This window comes from Camelus ferus, chromosome 18 (assembly GCF_009834535.1).
Source record: "Camelus ferus isolate YT-003-E chromosome 18, BCGSAC_Cfer_1.0, whole genome shotgun sequence".
Classification (NCBI taxonomy): Eukaryota; Metazoa; Chordata; class Mammalia; order Artiodactyla; family Camelidae; genus Camelus; species Camelus ferus.
The window spans coordinates 37,448,371-37,466,966 of NC_045713.1; the positions used below are offsets into that span (position 1 = coordinate 37,448,371).

Here is an 18,596-nt window from a genome sequence, read left to right on the forward strand (position 1 = left end):
CCTTCACATCACGTCACATGTTGGGACCTGACACCACTTTAATGCAATTTAACCTACTGACTCTGGTCTATAACCAATCATCCCAAATGGGTAAGTTCTCTCTGTTCTTATACCGTAAAACATTTGTGTCAGAAAGTGAAAATCTGTAGTGATATACAATGGAATAGACTCTGAGGAACAAATGAAATTCTCTAATTTTACATTTGCAAAAGTAAGTTTATAAAAATATAAAAAAAAAATTACCAAAGTGTCTTTGTACAGTCAAATAAATTAGGTTTTCTCTACTTCACACTTAAGTACTCGGAAAATACAGTGTACTGTATTTCACAGCGAAAAGCTTTCTAGTTTGTAGTTCTTGAGCCAATATCACTATTTTCCATTTCGTCCTTTATACAAGTATTGTTCGATTTTGATGGCAAGTTTATAACCTGATAACAGTTTGGAGCTAGTGCACTTTACCTGGGATACAGAAAGAAATGCTCAGATGGTAAAGTTCAACAAACAATACTTTCCTGATTATTCAGATCAAAGAAACCCACCTCCCCCTTTAAAGTACACTTAATTGGTTTATTTTCTCTTTAGGGTGGTAAAATTTAAACCTTTTTAAAATAAACTGTTTTTAAAATTTAACAACTTCTACTCAGATGTTGCTTTTAATCATGTTTTTGAAAAAATGTGTAAGATGATATACAAGATCTTGTGTTAGCTCACAGGGAAAAAGAATATGAAAATGAATATATGTATGTTCATGTATGACTGAAAAATTGTGCTCCACACCAGAAATTGACACAGCATTGTAAACCAACTATAACTCAATTAAAAAAAACTGAGCTTTTGCTCGGAAACGTGTTTTGTTCCCTGGCTGAATTTGTAATTCAAATTTCTTTATGACAAGAGAAAGACTTACCTGTAAGTTCTGCGTTTCTCAACCTCCCAGATATGAGCTAACACCCAACATGGCTCTCTCACAGCCAGGAGACTGACAAAGCCTCCGGAAACAGAAACACGGGCAAGACGTCAGGAAAGGTATGGCTCTGGGAGTTCCCTTAAAGCTCAAGTCCTAAAAGCTCAACTTCCCTTAAAATTTACAAGTCAAGAGTAGGAAAATGAATATATGTATATTCATGTATGGCTGAGGAATTCTGCTGTACACCAGAAATTGACACTCATTGTAAACTGACTATAACGCAATTAAAAAAAAATGTAAACAATTTACCGAGTCAAGTTACTAGAAAAGATAACTTTAGAATCTGAGAAAGCAATATGCTTTTGTAGATAACTCATTTCAGTAATTTTTAATGGAAATGTTGAGTTCTTGGTGTGTTTTTTTTAAAGCATCAGAATTGGAAAGGTGTGAAATTTTGTGAGAAGCCATTATACACAAAATGAGTCAGTCATTTCTGGAGTTCAGAACATTCTATTCAGCCTGAGTTCAGAGCTCTTTCAAAGACCCCCTGTTGAACCCGCTTGTGAGCCCTGATCTCGAGCCCACGGCCCTAGGTCTGGGCGTCCAGGCCTCAGCCTTGAGGTCCCGGGGGACGCTGCTGGCTCCAGCTGTGGTCCCTTCGCCGCCGCGCTCCCGCTCACAAGCCTGGTCGCGGTCGCGGTCGCGGTCCATGCTGCGGGACCTCTCCCGGTCGCGCCTGCGGTCGTGGTCTCGGTTGCAGCTCCGCTCGCGACCCGAGTCCCACTCGCGGCCGGCATCCTTGTCCCGGTGTCGGTCCCAATCGCGGCCGCGGTCTCGGTTGTAGCTCCGCTCGCGACCCGAGTCCCACTCGCGGCCGGCATCCTTGTCCCGGTGTCGGTCCCAATCGCGGCCGCGGTCTCGGTTGTAGCTCCGCTCGCGACCCGAGTCCCACTCGCGGCCGGCATCCTTGTCCCGGTGTCGGTCCCAATCGCGGCCGCGGTCTCGGTTGTAGCTCCGCTCGCGACCCGAGTCCCACTCGCGGCCGGCATTCTTGTCGCGGTGTCGGTCCCACTCGCGGCCGCGGTCCCAGTCCCGCTCCTGCTCCAGGTTCCGCCCGCTCCCGCCCCCAGCATTCCCGAGCTCGCGCTCCTGCCTGCGGTCCCCGAGGGCTGGGCCCCGACGACTGTCCGGCGGCGGTGCCTCAGGCTCCTCCAAGGGCTTCTCCTTGGGCCCGGCCTCGAGCCGCTCCCTTGGCCGCCCTTCGAATGCCTGGTTCCGGTACTCGTGGGCCTTGCCCTCGCGAAAGTCGCGGGAGCCCACTGCCCCTCGGCCTCCAGAGAGCAGGGCGGGGGGCGGCCCGGCCTCGTCCCACCTGTTCTTCCTGCGCTGGCGGGGGTGGGGCGGAGGGGGCGGGGGGTGCTTGGCTGGGTGGCTCCGGCAGCCAGCAGGCTCCGGCTTCACGCGGGGCGGGGACGGGGGGGGGGGGTTGGCCCTGGATGTGGAAATGCCGGGGCGCCGGCTCACTCTTCTCAGGAAAAGGGGTGGACCCCGAAACTGCAGGGGGTGCCGGTGCCCTCTGTTTTGCAAATCTGAGCAGTGAATTGACTCTGCTTTTCAAACTGAGGAGGCTGCATTCCCCTGGGTACCGGCATGAAATTTGGTGCTTGGCCTCTAGACCCTTCAAACCAGTTGGGGTGGGGACCCTGGGCAGTTTCAAACTGGCTCGAATGTGGCCCTCTTGGGCCCACAAAGTGGAGGGGGATGGTCCTCCCTGGCCTCCGAACTGAGAGGGAGGAGGGCCTCCCCCGGGGTCTTTTAAACTGAGACAGCAGAGGCCTTCTTTGGAGTCCAAACTGGAAAGAGGCCATAGCCCTGTTTCCCACCACCTGGGCTTGTTTCAGGCCTTCAAACTGAGCAGGAGGGCCTGCGGCCTCGGCCTCGCTATACGGGGGTCTTGGAATTCCCTTTCCTCGCTCTGGGGGGCTGTTTGTGTTCTTCCAGTGTTGGTGGTGCTGCTCCTCTGGGCACGCAAGATGAGAGAGGGAGGGGCCCCTGGTGTCAGCTTAGGGAGGCGGCCCGTGTGACCCAGAGAACAAGGAAGGGATGGGCCCCTTTTGTGGCCTGAAGGTGGCCAGCGGGGCCCTCCTCTTGGCCCGTCCTTACTGGAAATTATATTCTCTTCCCGGAAACGGAGGGGCTGGCCCTCGTGGTCCTGGGAAGCCGGAGCCGCACAGGCCTGCCATCCTGAAAGGGCGCGTGGTGCGGGTCCCGTTGGCCCTGGAACTGGGCCGGAGGCGGCCCTCCTGTCTGGGCGGGTGGGGGGAACGCGCCGGCCTGCTCGCCAGGCCTGGGTTGTGGCTCTCTGTCTCCCTCAGTGTCAGCTGCTGGGAGGTCACTTTTTGCAGCAAGCAGCGTTTCTTGGATCCTTGTACTGAGAGGAGCCAAGGGGCCTTTCCTGATCCCTTCCCGGCGGGGGTGGGGGGGGCGGGGGAGGCTGGAGGGAGGCGCTCCGGGGAGTGCGCGGCAGCACCTCGCAGGCCGGCGGCGGGCGTCACGCTCTGGGCTGGCTGCTGGCCCGGGCTGTCTGAGCGCTCGCGCGTGGGCGGCTGGGCCTCCCCGCCAGGAGCCCACCGGGGACGGGCTGACTCTGGCTCCTCCTGGGCCAGCCCGGCCCCTCTGGGCCCTTCTCCGGCTGGCGGGGTGGCGGGGGGCTCTGGGGCGGCTTCGCTCTTGCTCTCGCTGCTCTCCGGGGCCAACCGTCAGGCCTGCCGAGGGCCCTGACTGCTGCGCCCGGGCGTTGTCGGGCCGGCCCCTGGCTGGTGGAGGGGGCGCGGCCGGCCGGCCCACAGGCTGCTGCTCCTGGGGAAACAGCTGGGCCCAGTGCAGCGACGCCTTTGGGGGTGACGACATGAGGGCCTCCGACAGGGAGAAGTGGCCCTCTGCTAACTGAGAGCTGCCCCCTGCTCCTGCACTTGTCTCTTCTGCCCCTCGACCTGCTTGTTGAGTTCCCCTGTCATCTTCTGCTTCTCAGCCATGGAGAGGGCAGAAATGCTGGTGGCGAAGCCGGTGGGCTTCCCCATGCCCGAGCCGTGCTTGTCCGCACACATTCTGTTGGGCACACCGTGGATGGTCACTTCAGCTTCTGCTAAAATCGTCTGGTCCTCTGGGTCATAGGCCACCTCCTCCCGCTCTGCCAACTCAGAGGCCTTTTCCGCGTCCTGCCTTTGCCCCCCAGTCACCCAGCTGAGTGTGGAAGGCTCTCACGGGACCGTACCCTCCCTCAGGGTCATATGGTCTGTCATCTTCCTCTTCCTCTAGACCTTGTCTTTTGAGAACTGACCAAACTGCTGGACGATGGGTGGCAGCTCACTGTCGGCCTTGGCCCTGGAGTCTTGGTGGGAGGCCGGGGCGGACTCTGCATCCTCCTTGCTGGGGGTGGGGGTGGCCTGACAGCTTCTTCCCAGAGAGTCTGCAGGATATGTTCCAAGGGCGACGCTGTTTTTGAAGTAGAGGACGCGACAGAGGAAGTGACTGAGGTGACTCTTGCTGAGGCAGGTGATGCTGTCACGGAGTTTGTGGCTCCTGGCTTGAAGGACAACAGTGGTTTTAACACCGAAGACCTAATACTTCTGGAAGAGCGAGGAGACCCCGAGGGTGTGCTGACAGCCGTGTCCCCAGAGCACAGCTGATACTTGGGGAGTTTCTTTTCAGACAACAGGGCCTTGGGCACCTTGGGATAGATGGGAGTGTCTGTTTCTTCTTCAGTCTGAGGTCTCCTGTCCGATTCTCCAGTATCTGAAGGACATTTGATTTTGTTGACAGATTACTAACCCAAGGATTTTGATTGGACATGGTGACTCAAGACCTGGTCCCTCAAAGGGCAAGAGTTTGGATGGAATGGAGTCAAAGGGTGCTTAGCAGGATTGGGTAGAGGTCCTTGACATGCCTGCTATTGTTAGCGACCACGCCAGCTGAAGTGGCCACGGCTGCTAAGACAGGAGGAGAGGGACAGAGGCCACCTCCTCCTCCGTCGCAGGGTGAAAGCAGATCAGGCCCAGCTCCTTAGACACAGAAGATCTGAGTTTGCCGACATAATTCCAAATGGCCCTTGGGGCGATTTTCATTTTGTTCATGGTTTCCTTTACTGTGCAAAAGTCTTTCAGTTTATTAGGTTCCATGTATTTATTTTTATTTTCATTACTCTAGGAGATGGACCCAAAAGGAGGGAGACTGAAAGACCTAGTAGTAAAACTAGAAAGGTTAAAAGACCTAGTATGGAGGTTAAAAGACAAAAGTAGTAAAATCACCTCTATCCACAATAAGCAGTTAAGGAATACACAAAACAATTAGCTGTAAAATATATTTAAAATAGTAATTGTGAGGAGAGGAGAGTACAAATGCAAGGTATTTAAAATTATTTAAATTATAAGATGGACCTAACTGCCATGTGTAGGGCATTCCATCCAAAAGCAGCAGATTACACATTCTTTTCAAATGCGCGTGGCACATTCTCCAAAATAGATCACATGCTTGACCCCCAAATCAAGCCTTGGTGAATTTTAGAAAACTGAAATCAAATCAAGCATCTACTCTGACCACAATGCTATGAGGCTAGAAATCAATTGCAAGGGGAAAAAAATGTGAAAAGCACAAACACGTGGGGTTTAATAATACACTACTAAACAACCAATGGATTACTGAATAAATCAAAGAGGAAATTTTAAAAAATACTTGAGACAAATGAGAGCAAAAACACAAGGATCCAAAAACCTATGGAATGCAGCAAATCAGTCCTAAGTGGGAAGTTTATGGCAATGCAAGCTTACCTCAGGAATCAATAATCACTTTAAATGTCAATTAACTAAATGCTACAATCAAAAGATATAGGGTGGCTGACTGGATAAGAAAATGAGATCTATCTATATGCTTCTTATAAGAGACTCACTTCTTCGTAGTCAAGGGGCGGCAGGGAGCCCCATCCATGAGCTTCCCCTGTGGGACCATCAGCGCTTTGCGCAAGCTCCCATTTCTGAGGCCCAGGTGTCTGTGCTGGAGCCTTGGGGGTCCCAAGCACGCCCCGGGCCCGGCTGTCGCACCGACTCACTGAGGGCCGGAGGTTGGGTGCCGGGCGGCAGGGCCAGAGCAAGGCAGCAGCAGCCCCGGGTACCCTGCGTACTGGCTTGTTTTCCGGGCACCGCCGACAGTTGTTGGATGCGATTTTAAAAGCTATTGTTTCTTTCCCTTCCTTTCCTTTCCTGATACTTCATCGTTAGTGTAGAGACATGTAACTGATTTCTGCATGTTAATCACGTATCCCGACGGATGCCCACTCCATTCCCGGGACCGGCAGGGGGTGGGGCTCAAACTAACTGAGCCTGAGGAGGTCGCCAGGCTCTGGGGCGTCCAGAAGAACCGGCCCGCCGCGAATTACGGCAAACTGGGCCGCTCGCTCTGACACTGCTACGAGGAAGGCGTCCTGCAGAAGGGGGCTGGCCAGCGTCATGTGTACAGCTCTGTGCACGAGCCTGGAGGCCCTCTTCTCTCTGGCCTTCCCGGACAATCAGCGTCCAGCTCTCAAGGCAGAGCTTGACTGGTTGGTCAGTGAGGGGGACACAGTCCCTTTGTCCCACTTGGACTAGAGCCCCGCCTACCTCCCAGAGCTGGCTGGCCCTGCCCCGCCCTCGGGGTGGCTACTCTTACTAGCACCTGGCAGTTGCTCCCCTGCCACTGGTGAGTGCTGCCCTGTGTACACAGAGGTGAATTTGGTGTTGGGGAAACGCCCACTCTGAAACCCACAGATGTCTTTGGAGCAGGTCCCCTCTAGCCCATTGGTCACGCCAGCCCAGACTCTGAGCTTCTCCCCAGGGTGGAGGGGATGGCAAAGTGGAGACACTGTGAATACAGAGGTGGAGTCTTGGAAACTCCTCCGGGGTCCACCTCTGGCCTCTCCCTAAGTCCTGCTTAGAGGCTGAAGCCCCACTCCCCCTCCCTGTCACAGAGAACAAGGGTTTGCTCTGTTCTGGGGGTCAGAGAAGGAGCCTCCCCACTTCATCCAGCATCATTCATGATTCAAAGTTATTACTCAGAATCAGTAAGAACAGACCCGTGGGCTGGTACTTTGCCAGACACAGACAGTGGGCAGGGCCCTTCAATCCTGACTGGTGCGCTGCTTATTTTAAGGGTAAAGCTGTTCAATATAAAACAGCCCGAGACGTCAGGTTCTTCTTTGGCAAAATGAAGTCCTGAACTACATCGTCCAGAAGGTTTTTTTTTTAATCTTAGCTTTTTTTTTTTCTGGTTTAAGAACCAAATCATATTTCCTATGATGTGTACAGTCATGTAGAAAAAAATAAACAAACAACAAAAAACAGCTTCAACGCAGAACAGATAACTAGAACGCACCTACTACCACATTTTCCAGAAAATTTTATTGTTTTCCAAGGTTTGTGGGGCACTGTTAACAGCAAATACCATCATTTTCTACAGGAGGTGTCCACGGAAACCAAGCAGTAAATACCAGTGTGTCATGAAGCCAGGGAAAACACACAGTCATGGGAGGGGAGCAAATGGACCAATGGAGCCCCCTCACACGCCTCTGACCAGGCTGCCCCAGGCTGGGAGAAGCTGCAAGCCCCCCAGGGGAGGCGAAGCCCCCTCCCCTCCGCCTAACTGTGCTCCTTTCACAAAGCTCTCCCAAGTGCCGACGGGTAAACGTGGAGACAGACCCATAGCTCTGCAGACAGCAGTGTGGGCCATCAGGACCAAACCCTTTCTCTCTCTCACATGCCGTGTAGCCAAGTCATTCCTTGGACAACAAAAGCACATTCTGGAACTCATTTGCCATGCATGTCACCTGCCTCTTTATTTACTTGATGGAGGTACCGGGGGTTGAACCCAGGGATCATGCCCAGGACCTTGAGCCCGCTGAGCACACGCTTTACCGCTGAGCTCCCCACCCTGACTCTTCTGCTAAGAAATATATTCTCATCCCGCATCAGATACACCAGTCAGAGGGGCTCCAGGAAGTGACAGTAGGATGGAATCAGGCATAAAGAAGATGCTTAATTAATGGAAGTTTTTATCATCTAATGAAAATTCTATCCTTCTTTTTATTTAACGAAAATTCTATCCATTTTCTAGACTTTCTAGTTTTTCACTCACCTTTGTTGTTGAACTCATAGAAATGGAATTTTACTGTGATCTTGTTTGCTTTTTCTGTCTTTTCCTCAGTGATTACTATATAGAAACATGCATATATGTGTGTGCATATGCCCCCACACACATGTGAATACACATATATACCTGTGTGTATTTAGGGTATAAATATTTACTGTATAGGTAGGATAGTTAAAATTCTGCTTATACCACTTTCCTTTTTCTGAAGTGAAATAAAAGTACACGTGTATTTACTTTAAGGATGTTTGGTATCAATCTACATAATTAATCTCTTGGAATACCATAAAAACACTTTTTAAAATGTAAACTCCAGAAACTCAATTACGTAAAGATGGGATAAACTTTTTTTAAGTTTACTTAGCAATTTTGAAACCATCGATCTTTGAATTTTTCCAGGGTCACCACTTTTATTTCCAGTGACTAAAGATTTATGGGATCTGTGGGATGATCCCTTCTTCACAACCTGATTACAGAATGAGGCCAAAGGCAAAAAAAAAAAAAGTAATAATAATAATAATAAAAAAAAACCAGAGAAGACTGTCATTTCTCAGGAAACTAAACAGAAATCTTCAGATTCAAGGAAACATTTCAGATTGCTGGGTGGTTGGGTCAGTCTGGTAAGTCCTGCAAAGTTGATGACTTCATATTTTGCAGCATGAAAAGGGAAAGAAATCCTGGGCTCCTCACCCATGTGGCTGCACCCACCGCCCTGGGCACCACTCCTGAGGCCGGGCGGCTGAGGTCCCCCGTTTGTTGTCTTCTCCTCATCTCACTTTTAAAATGTTCCCCTTGCTCTGTATTTCTTTCCTCATCCTGGTAAAATGACCCCCTCCAGGGGCTCCAATGACCAGGACTCCTACCCAAGCCCTTAGGAGGTTCCTGGGCTCCCAGAAGACTCTGCCCTTCTCAGCAGTTTCAAATGTATCATTCACTGTGGTTCTGCATTTCTTTTTAAAAATTGTTTTAGTTTTAACTTTATTTTTTGTTAGTTTGCATGCTTTTTTAAAAGTTTTTTATAGATTTATTCTGTTTTTATTTTATTTATTTTTTGAAGGGGGAGGTCACTAGTTTATTTATTTACTTATTTATTTAATGGAGGTATTGGGGACTGAGCCCTGGACCTCGTGCATGCTAGGCACACAGTCTACCAGTGAGCTATACCCTCCCCACCCGTTTCCTCTTTTGCTCCAATGTTTTCTCTTAGATTTCTCACCCTGTGACAGAAGGGGCAGAATAGCTTTTTTCCCCCTTAATTTCTTTGGTTTTCTTTTTTATTGAAATATAGTTGATTTACAGGGATATATTAATTTCCAGCATACAGCATAGTGATTCATTTATACATATACATGTATTCCTTTTCATATTCTTTTTCATTATGGGTTATTACAGATATTGAATGTAGTTCCCTGTGCTATACAGTATAAACTTGTTTACCTATTTTACTTACAGTAGTGTGTATCTGCAAATCCCAAACTCCCAATTTATCCCTCCACTCACCCCGACTTCCATGCATATATTCAGAGATTTTTATCTACCTACTTATTCCAGTAAGCCTCAGTTTCCTCTCTGAAAATGTCAAGAATCAATCATGCATTTCACTTCTTAATTGTATTCATCTTAAAGAAGAAAATCATATAAATTAGGTAAGGACCAGATCCTGTGCTAGTGTGAAAAACCTCCTATTCATATGACTTTGGAAATTTAATAGAACCAAATAGAATAGTTTCAGATAGTTCAGAAACTTATCTGAAAAGCTGTGGTAATCACCCCACATATAGGCAAAACTGATGTCTGACAAGTAGGCACTTAGAGCAATTTATGTTCCCTGGTTTCAATGACAGCTGTTGATATTTTCATTTATTTAGAATTTAAAATATAAAGAAATTACCCATGAAATGTCTTTGTAATACTGTATTAGCATAAGACACGAGCTTAGAACATAAGCTCTTGGTAGGCAGGGGCTGCATTTCTATTCTTTTTTCCTTTTTTTTTTTTTTTTCAGTCTCCAAGTCCCTGGCCTCTGGTATGTGACACTAAGGCAGGAACACTGACCCATTCATTCCATTGGGTTGACATGAGAACTGAAGTCCTTCAAACTACACGAGAAAGTGAGAGTTGAAGGCTATGTGCATCCTCTCCCTGCCCCCACCCTCTGCAAACTGTAGGGATATCATGACACGGACAACTTTCCAGTCCGCCTGTGGGCCTTTGGGCACCTGAGTAATTGTGGGCTACTCAGGGCTTAAGTCGTCTGTGGACCTAACCCGGGAGAGACTGCACATTTCACCAGATAGCGAATATGGTCACCTCTTTCAGAGCAGCAATCCAGCAATAATATTCCTGTCATAGGCCAAGAACGCATTTTATATCTCCAAGTTATGACTAACGGGTTCCAAGCACATGTGGTGGAACGTTTCACTGGATACACTTAAAACCTGCCTAATGACTCCTCTAAAACAATGGGTCCTGCGCTCAGTGATTTAAAAGTTGATTGATGCTGCCTCCATGTTGCCAGAAGTATTTGCTCCACCACTTCACTTGGCACAACTCCACGTATCCTGCAGATTCCAGCTGAATAGGATCTTCTCAGACTGTCTGTGAGTCCCACAGGCAAAAAGGCACAAGCTTTTCCAGCATGTCTGCACCACACCCATTACAATTTTCAGTTATATCTTTTGCATGCCTACCCCCTTACTATTCAGTGCTTTATGGAGGCCAGGGCTCCATCTAATAATCTTTTTATTCCCACTATTTCCCATGGCATTTAGTTCATGCATAGTAAGGACTAAATGACTGTTGAGTGATGGATGGCTGAATGGGTGGGCGGGTGGATGGATGATGGGTGGGTGGGTGGATGGGTAAGTGGGTGGACGGATGGGTGGGTGGATGGATGGATGGATGGGTAGGTGGGTGGGTGGATAACTGGGTGAGTGAGTTTACAGATACATATATGCTAACATACATATTTCTATACAAATATATGCAGACAGAGTAAGTAACCAAATAGTCATGATTCTACATGTGGTCTTGCAATAATCCTATATAACTAATATTTATACTCTTGAAAGTTTTTTCCTCTTCTTTCTCTGATTCTGGCTATTCACATTACTACAAGCATGACTGACTTTCTCAAAAATAACTGCGAGTGGCTTTTAAAAAATGAAGACACTGGACTTTGAATTCTTCAGAGTAATAAATTAGACGCTATTTTTTTAGAAATTCATTATGATGTGAATCATCCTTCATTTTCTCACATGCTAACCGTTACCACAGTGAGCACTCTGATCTGCCGTAGACACTTGGCACACTAGCTTAATACTGGTTATGCAACTCGCTGTGTTTGAATTCTGTGGTTAAGGAATCTCACTATTTCATTTTGAAATCTGTCTCCAAGTTAGGAGACATACTTATATATCTCAGCCTCAGGAGTGGTCACTGGACTGAATAAAGGACTGTAAAGCAGTATTCGCATATTCTCCAGTAAATCTCCAGCCTTATTTTTACTATCAATCATTCTCTTTGACTAAACATTTTACCTCTCTCAAGGAAGTAACGAGCAGAACTGTAGCTAAGGCTTTCTAGCTCTCCCCACCTGCTTTGTTAAACAGGAGATTAATGAGTTATGAAGTGGTCTCTGACTAGTCCTCCCTTATCACACCCAGCCTGGCCCATAAGTTGTGAGTGCAAATATTGTTGTTCATTTCCAAAGATGTCAGTCTATTTCCTCTCTTCATACTGAAACCCCATGATTTCAGGCCCTCATTAACATAACCCAGAGGATTCCAGCCGCCACCGGGACTCCACAATCTTTCTCCGCCTCCTGCGACGCCTCACTTCTCTACACGTTGTGAGACTAGCCTTCATTTATCAGCCACTTTGTGATGACGCACTGGTCCCCACATCACATGCACCACATACAAAACCGCCAATTGTTATTTATTTGCCTCTTTGTCAGATCAGAACCTTGGACAATTACATTTTTCATTTAAATTTAACACATTTCATTCTGGTTTACAGGTTGGTATTTGGAGAGTTCTGCTCACTTAATACCTGTCATCCAGAAGCTGCTCACTATTCAATGTCTAATTCACACCAGATTTGGGATCATCAGCTAAAGGCCACCTTCCAGTGGTGAGTTCGTGAAGGGAAATACCAACTTTTGGCGTCTCCTGGACTTGTGACCCTCCACCAGGCAGTTCATTTCTGTTCAGACTCCTACACTTTGCAAATCTAGTCTATTCTTCACAATTCAGCAGTTAATTTCTTATTGTCTTGTTTCTTTCAAGCGCCCCTGGGTCCAGCTACCATGGATGTTCCCTGAAGGAAGGGATGATGTCGATGCTTCTGCCCTGTCCCTGAGGCCTCCTTACGCTTAGTGGCCTTCCCTCAGCTCATACTTAATCTCCGATCCAAGGAGGGGAAACGCACATCGCCCACTGCAGCACAGTAAGCCAGAGCCCAAGTAAGTAAACTAGAACCTTGCACTGACCGTAAAGACTTGATGGCAATAAATTCCTATCGTTAGCCAAAGGTTTGGGGAGGGACGATGTGTTATAAGCCAGTTACTCCCTAGTCATCAAAATCATCAGAGAGGCAGTAAATTGGTCACGTGATCATGGCCACGCTACGAGGTGTTGTTTTTATTCAGTTTTATGATGAACAGGAAAGACAGATAATGATGTTTTTCTTGCTGAGGAAATAACATAACAGCCAGTAGAGTCAGGGGTAACTCTGCTCTTATATCATGCTTCACCTCTGAGCCAAGGTAGGAGGACCATCTCTACCCTTTACCAGCTCTGTCTGTTTGGACAATTTTCACGTCCTCTTTCAGCCTGTGTCCTCTTTTGGTCTTCGGGAGATGATGCAGGCTTGGGGAGATGTGGGTGGGAGACATTATGTGGGCTTGGGGAGACTATGTGGGCTCGGGGAGATGATGTGAGCTTGGGAGATCATGTTGGCTTGGGGAGATGATGCGGGCCTGTGCAAATGATGCGGGCTTGCAGATACTACGCCGGCTTGGGAACATGATACAGGCTCGGCTAGATGACGGGGGCTTGGGAAATTATGCGGGCTTGGGGAGATGATTGGCTTGGGGAAAAAATGCGGGCTTGGGGAGACGATGCAGGCTTGGGGAGATGATGTGGGCTTGGGGAAATTATTGGCCTTGGGGAGATGATGCGGTCTTGGGAAGATGATTGGGCTTAGGGAGACGATTTATGCTTGGGGACATGATGCGGGCTTAGGGAGGTGAAGTTGGCTTAGGGACATGTGGACCTGGAAACATGATGTGGGCTCGGCAAGTCGATGTGGGCTTGGGGAGATGTTGCAGGCTTGGGGAGACAATGTTGGCTTGGGGAGATGATGTGAGGTTGGGGAGATCACGTTGGCTTGGGGAGATGATGCGGGCTTGAGGAGATGTGGGCTTGGGGACATGACACAGGCTCGGGAAGATGATGCAGGCTCGCAGACATTTTTCGGGCTTGTGGACATGATGTGGGCTGACTGACACGACAAGGGCTCTGGGACATGACGCCGGCTCAGAGACACAACAGAGGTTCAGGGAGATGACATGGACTTGGAGAGCTGATGTGGGCTTGGGAAGATGTGGGTTTGGAAAGATGTGGGCTTGGAGAGATGAGTCAGACTTGGGGAGATGATGTTGGCTTGGGGAGATGTTGGCTTGGGGAGATGACACGGGATCAGGGAGATGACCTGGACTCGTGGAGATGATGTGGGCTCCCTGATATGGTGTTTGCTCGGGGACATGCCGCGGACTCAAGTACATGACACCGGCTCAGGGAGATGACTTGGGCTTGCAGACATTTTTTCATGCTCGCAGACATGAATTGGGCTCACTGATATGACGTGGGCTCGAGGACATGACACTGGGTCAGGGACACAATACGGGTTCAGGGAGATGACGTGGGCTTGGCTAGATGATGCGGGGCTTGGGAAATGATCCGTGCTTGGGGAGATAATGTGCCCTTTTGGGAGATTTTGTATGGGGGAGATGATGCGAGCTTCAGGAGATGATTGGGCTTAGGGAGATGATGCAGGCTTGGGGAGATGATTGTTCTTGGGGAGATGATTGGGCTTGGGGACATGATGTGGGCTTGGGGAGATGAATGGGCTTAGGGAGATGATGCAGGGCATGGGGAGATGATGTCGGCTTTGGGATATGATGTGGACTTGGGGAGATATGTGGGCTTGGGGAGATGATTGGGCTTAGGGAGATGATGCGGCTTGGGGAGATGATGCGGGCTTGGGGAGATGATTGGGCTAATGGAGGTGATGCGGGCTCGGACAGATGATGCGGGCTTGGTGAGATGATGTGGCCTTGTGGAGAAGATTGGGCTTGGGGAGATGATGTGGGCTTGGGTAGATTTGCGGGCTTGGGGAGATGTCGGTTGGAGACATGATGTGGGCTTAGGGAAATGATTGGACTGTGGGAGGTGACTCCGGCTTGGGGTGATGAAGCAGTCTTGCAGATATGCTGTGGGCTCAGCGAGATGATGCAGGCTTTGGTAGACGGTGTGTGCTTGGGAGATCATGCGGGCTGGGGGAGATGATTTGTGCTTGGGGAGATTATGTGGGCTTCGGGAGACTATGTGGGCTTGGGGAGAAGTTTGCGTGGGGAGATGATGCGGCTCCGGGAGATGACACGGGCGTGCGTAAACACTGCAGGCTCATAGATACTATGCCAACTTGGGAAGATGATGCGGGCTCAGCTAGATGATGCGGGCTTGGCAAATGATGCAGGCTTGGGAAAATGATGTGCCTTTTGGAAGATGTGGGCTTGGAGGGATGATGTGGGCTTGGGGAGATGATTGGGCTAACGGATGATGCGGCTTGGGGAGATAATTGGAGTTGGGGAGATGATGCGGGCTTGGGGAGATGATTGGGCTTAGGGAGATGATGCGGGCTTGGGCAGATGATGCGGGCTTGGGGAGATGATGTGCCTTTTGGGAGATGTAGGCTTGGGGAGATGATGTGGGCTTGGGGACATGATGCGGGCTTGGGGAGATGATGCGGGCTTGGGGAGATGTGGATGGGAGACATGATGTGGGCTTGGGGAGATGATTTTACTGTGGGAGATGACTCGGGCTTGGGGTGATGAAGCGGTCTTGCAGATATGCTGTGGGCTCAGGGAGATGATGCAGGCTTTGGGAGATGACGTGGGCTTGGGGAGATTTTTTGTGCTTGGGGACATGATGCAGGCTCTGGGTGGTCAGGTCGGGTTGGAGACATGTGTTCCTGGTAACATGATGTAGGCTTGGGGAGTCAATGCAGGCTCAGGGAGATGATGTGAGCTTGGGAGATCATGTTGGCTTGGGGAGAAGACGCGGGCCTGTGTAAATGACGCGGGCTTGCAAATATTACGCCAGCTTGAGGATATGATACAAGCTCAGCTAGATGATGGGGGCTTGGGAAATTCTGCGGGCTTGAGGTAACAATGTGCCTTTCGGGAGATTTGGCTTAGGGAGATGATTGGGCTTGGGGAGATGATGCGGGCTTGGGGAGATGATTGGTCTTAGGGAGATGATGCGGGTTTGGGGAGATGATTGGGCTTAGGGAGATGATGCGGGCTTGGGGGAGATGATGTGGGCTTGGGCAGATGATTGGACTGTGGGAGATGACTCGGGCTTGGGGTCATGAAGCGGTCTTGCAGATATGCTGTGGACTCAGGGAGATGATGCAGGCTTTGGGAGATGACGAGGGCGTGGGAGATCATGCGGGCTTGGGGAGATGATTTGTGCTTGGGGACATGATGCGGGCTTACGGTGTTGAGGTCGGCTTGGGGACATGTGGGGCTGGAAACGTATTGCGGGCTCGGGGAGTCGATGCGGGCTTGGGGAGATGATGCGGGCTTGGGCACATGATTGGACTGTGGGAGATGACTCGGGCTTGGGGTCATGAAGCAGTCTTGCAGATATGCTGTGGACTCAGGGAGATGATGCAGGCTTTGGGAGATGACGAGGGTGTGGGAGATCATGCAGGCTTGGGGAGATGATTTGTGCTTGGGGACATGATGCTGGCTTAGGGTGTTGAGGTCGGCTTGGGGACATGTGGGGCTGGAAACATGCTGCAGGCGTGGGGAGTTGATGCGGGCTTGGGGAGATGATGCGGGCTTTGGAGAGTATGTGGGCTTGGGGAGAAGTTTGCTTGGGGAGATAATGTGGGCTTGGGAATATGATGTGGGCTTGGGGAGATGATTGCGCTTGGGGAGATGATGCGGGCTTGGGGAGATCATTTGACTATGGGAGATGACATGGGCATGCGTAACTGATGCAAGCTTGCAGATACTACGCCGACTTGGGAACATAATGTGGGCTCGGCTAGATTGATGCGGGTTTGGGAAATGATGCAGGCTTGGGGAAATGATGTGCCTTTTGGGAGATGTAGGCTTGGGGAGATGATGTGGGCTTGGGGACATGATGCGGGCTTGGGGAGATGATGCGGGCTTGGGGAGATGTGGGTGGGAGACATGATGTGGGCTTGGGGAGATGATTTTACTGTGGGAGATGACTCGGGCTTGGGGTGATGAAGCGGTCTTGCAGATATGCTGTGGGCTCAGGGAGATGATGCAGGCTTTGGGAGATGATGTGGGCTTGGGGAGATCATGTTGGCTTGGGGAGATGATGTGGGCCTGTGTAAATGATGCGGGCTTGCAGATATTATGCCGGCTTGGGGACATGACACAGGCTCGGCTAGATGATGCGGGCTTGGGAAATGATGTGGGCTTCAGGAGATGATTGGGTTTAGGGAGTTGATGCGGGCTGGGGAGATGATGTGGGCTTGGGGAGATGACTGGGCTTGGGGAGATGATGTGTGCTTGGGGAGATGATGTGTGCTTTGCGAGACTATGCGGGCTGGGGGAGATCATCGGGCTTGGGGTGATGATGCTGGCTTGTGGAGATGTGGGTGGGAGACATTTTGTGGGCTTGGGGAGATGATAGGACTGTGGGAGATGACTCGGGCTTGGGGTGACGAAGCAGTCTAGCAGATATGCTGTGGGCTCAGGGAGATGATGCAGGCTGTGGTAGACGACGTGGGCTTAGGATATCGTGCGGGATGTGGGAGATGATTTGTGCTTGGGGACATGATGTGGGCTAAGCGTGATGAGGTCGACTTGGGGACATATGGGCCTGGAAAGATGATGTGGGCTCGGGGAGTTGATGCGGGCTTGGGGAGATGATTGGGCTAACGGACATGATGTGGCTTGGGGAGATGATTGGAGTTAGGGAGATGATGCGGGCTTGGGCAGATGATGCGGGCTTGGGGAGATGATGTGGGCTTGTTGAGATGATGCTTCTTTGGGGAGATGATGCGGAATTGGGGAGATGATCAGGCTTGGGGAGATGATCAGGCTTAGGGAGATGATGCGGGCTTGGGGATATGATTGGTCTTCAGGAGATGATTGGGCTTGGGGAGATGTTGCGGACTTAGGGAGATGATGTGGGCTTGGGGAGATGTGGGTGGGAGATATGTGGGCTTGGGGAGATGATTTTACTGTGGGAGATGACTCGGCCTTGGGGTGATGAAGCAGTCTTGCAGATATGCTGTGGGCTTAGGGAGATGACGCAGGCTTTGGGAGATGACGTGGGCTTGGGGAGATGATTGTGCTTGGGGAGATGATGCGGGCTTGGGGAGATGATGCAGGCTCGGGGATATGATGCGGGCTAGTGGAAATGATGTGTTTTGGGGGGAGATGATTGGGCTTGTGGAGATGATGCGGACTTGGGAAGATGATGTGTGCTTGGGGAGATGATTGGGCTTGGGGAAATGATGTGGGCTTCGGAGACTATGTGGGCTTGGGAAGATGTTTGCTTAGGGAGATAATGCAGTCTTGGGGAGATGATGCGGTCTTGCGCAGATAGTGTGGGCTTGCAGATAGTGTGGGCTTGGGGAGATGATTCAGGCTTGTGGAGATGATGCAGGCTTGGTGAGATGATGCAGTCTTGCGGAGATGATGTGGGTGTGGGGAGATGATTGGGCTTCGGGAGTTGACGCGGGTTGGGTAGATTATGTGTGCTTGGGGAGAATATTTGGCTTGGGGAGTTGTTTGCTTGGGGAGATAATGTGGGCTTGGGGAGATAATGCAGCTCTGGGAGATGACACGGGTATGCTTAAATGATGCAGGCTCGCAGATACTGCACCGACTTGGGAACATGATGCGGGCTCAGCTAGATGATGCGTACTTGGGAAATGATGCAGGTTTGGGGAAACGATGTGCCTTTTGGGAGATGTGGTCTTGGGGAGATGATGTGGGCTTGGGGACATGACACAGGCTCAGTAGATACGTGGGCTCGCAGACATTTTTCGGGCTTGTGGACATGATGTGGACTGACTGACACGACATGGGCTCTGGGACATGACGCCTGCTCAGGGACACAACACAGGTTCAGGGAGATGACGTGGACTTGGAGAGCTGGTGTGGGCTTGGAAAAATGTGGGTCTGGAAAGATGCGGGCTTGGAGAGATGATTCAGACTTGGGGAGATGTTGGCTCAGGG

General features: G+C 50.2%; 1 pseudogene; it reads right to left on the reverse strand.

Annotated features, from left to right (window-relative positions):
* Positions 1 to 1,280: 1,280 nt before the first annotated feature.
* Positions 1,281 to 6,410, reverse strand: LOC116657433 (annotated as a pseudogene).
* Positions 6,411 to 18,596: the final 12,186 nt, after the last annotated feature.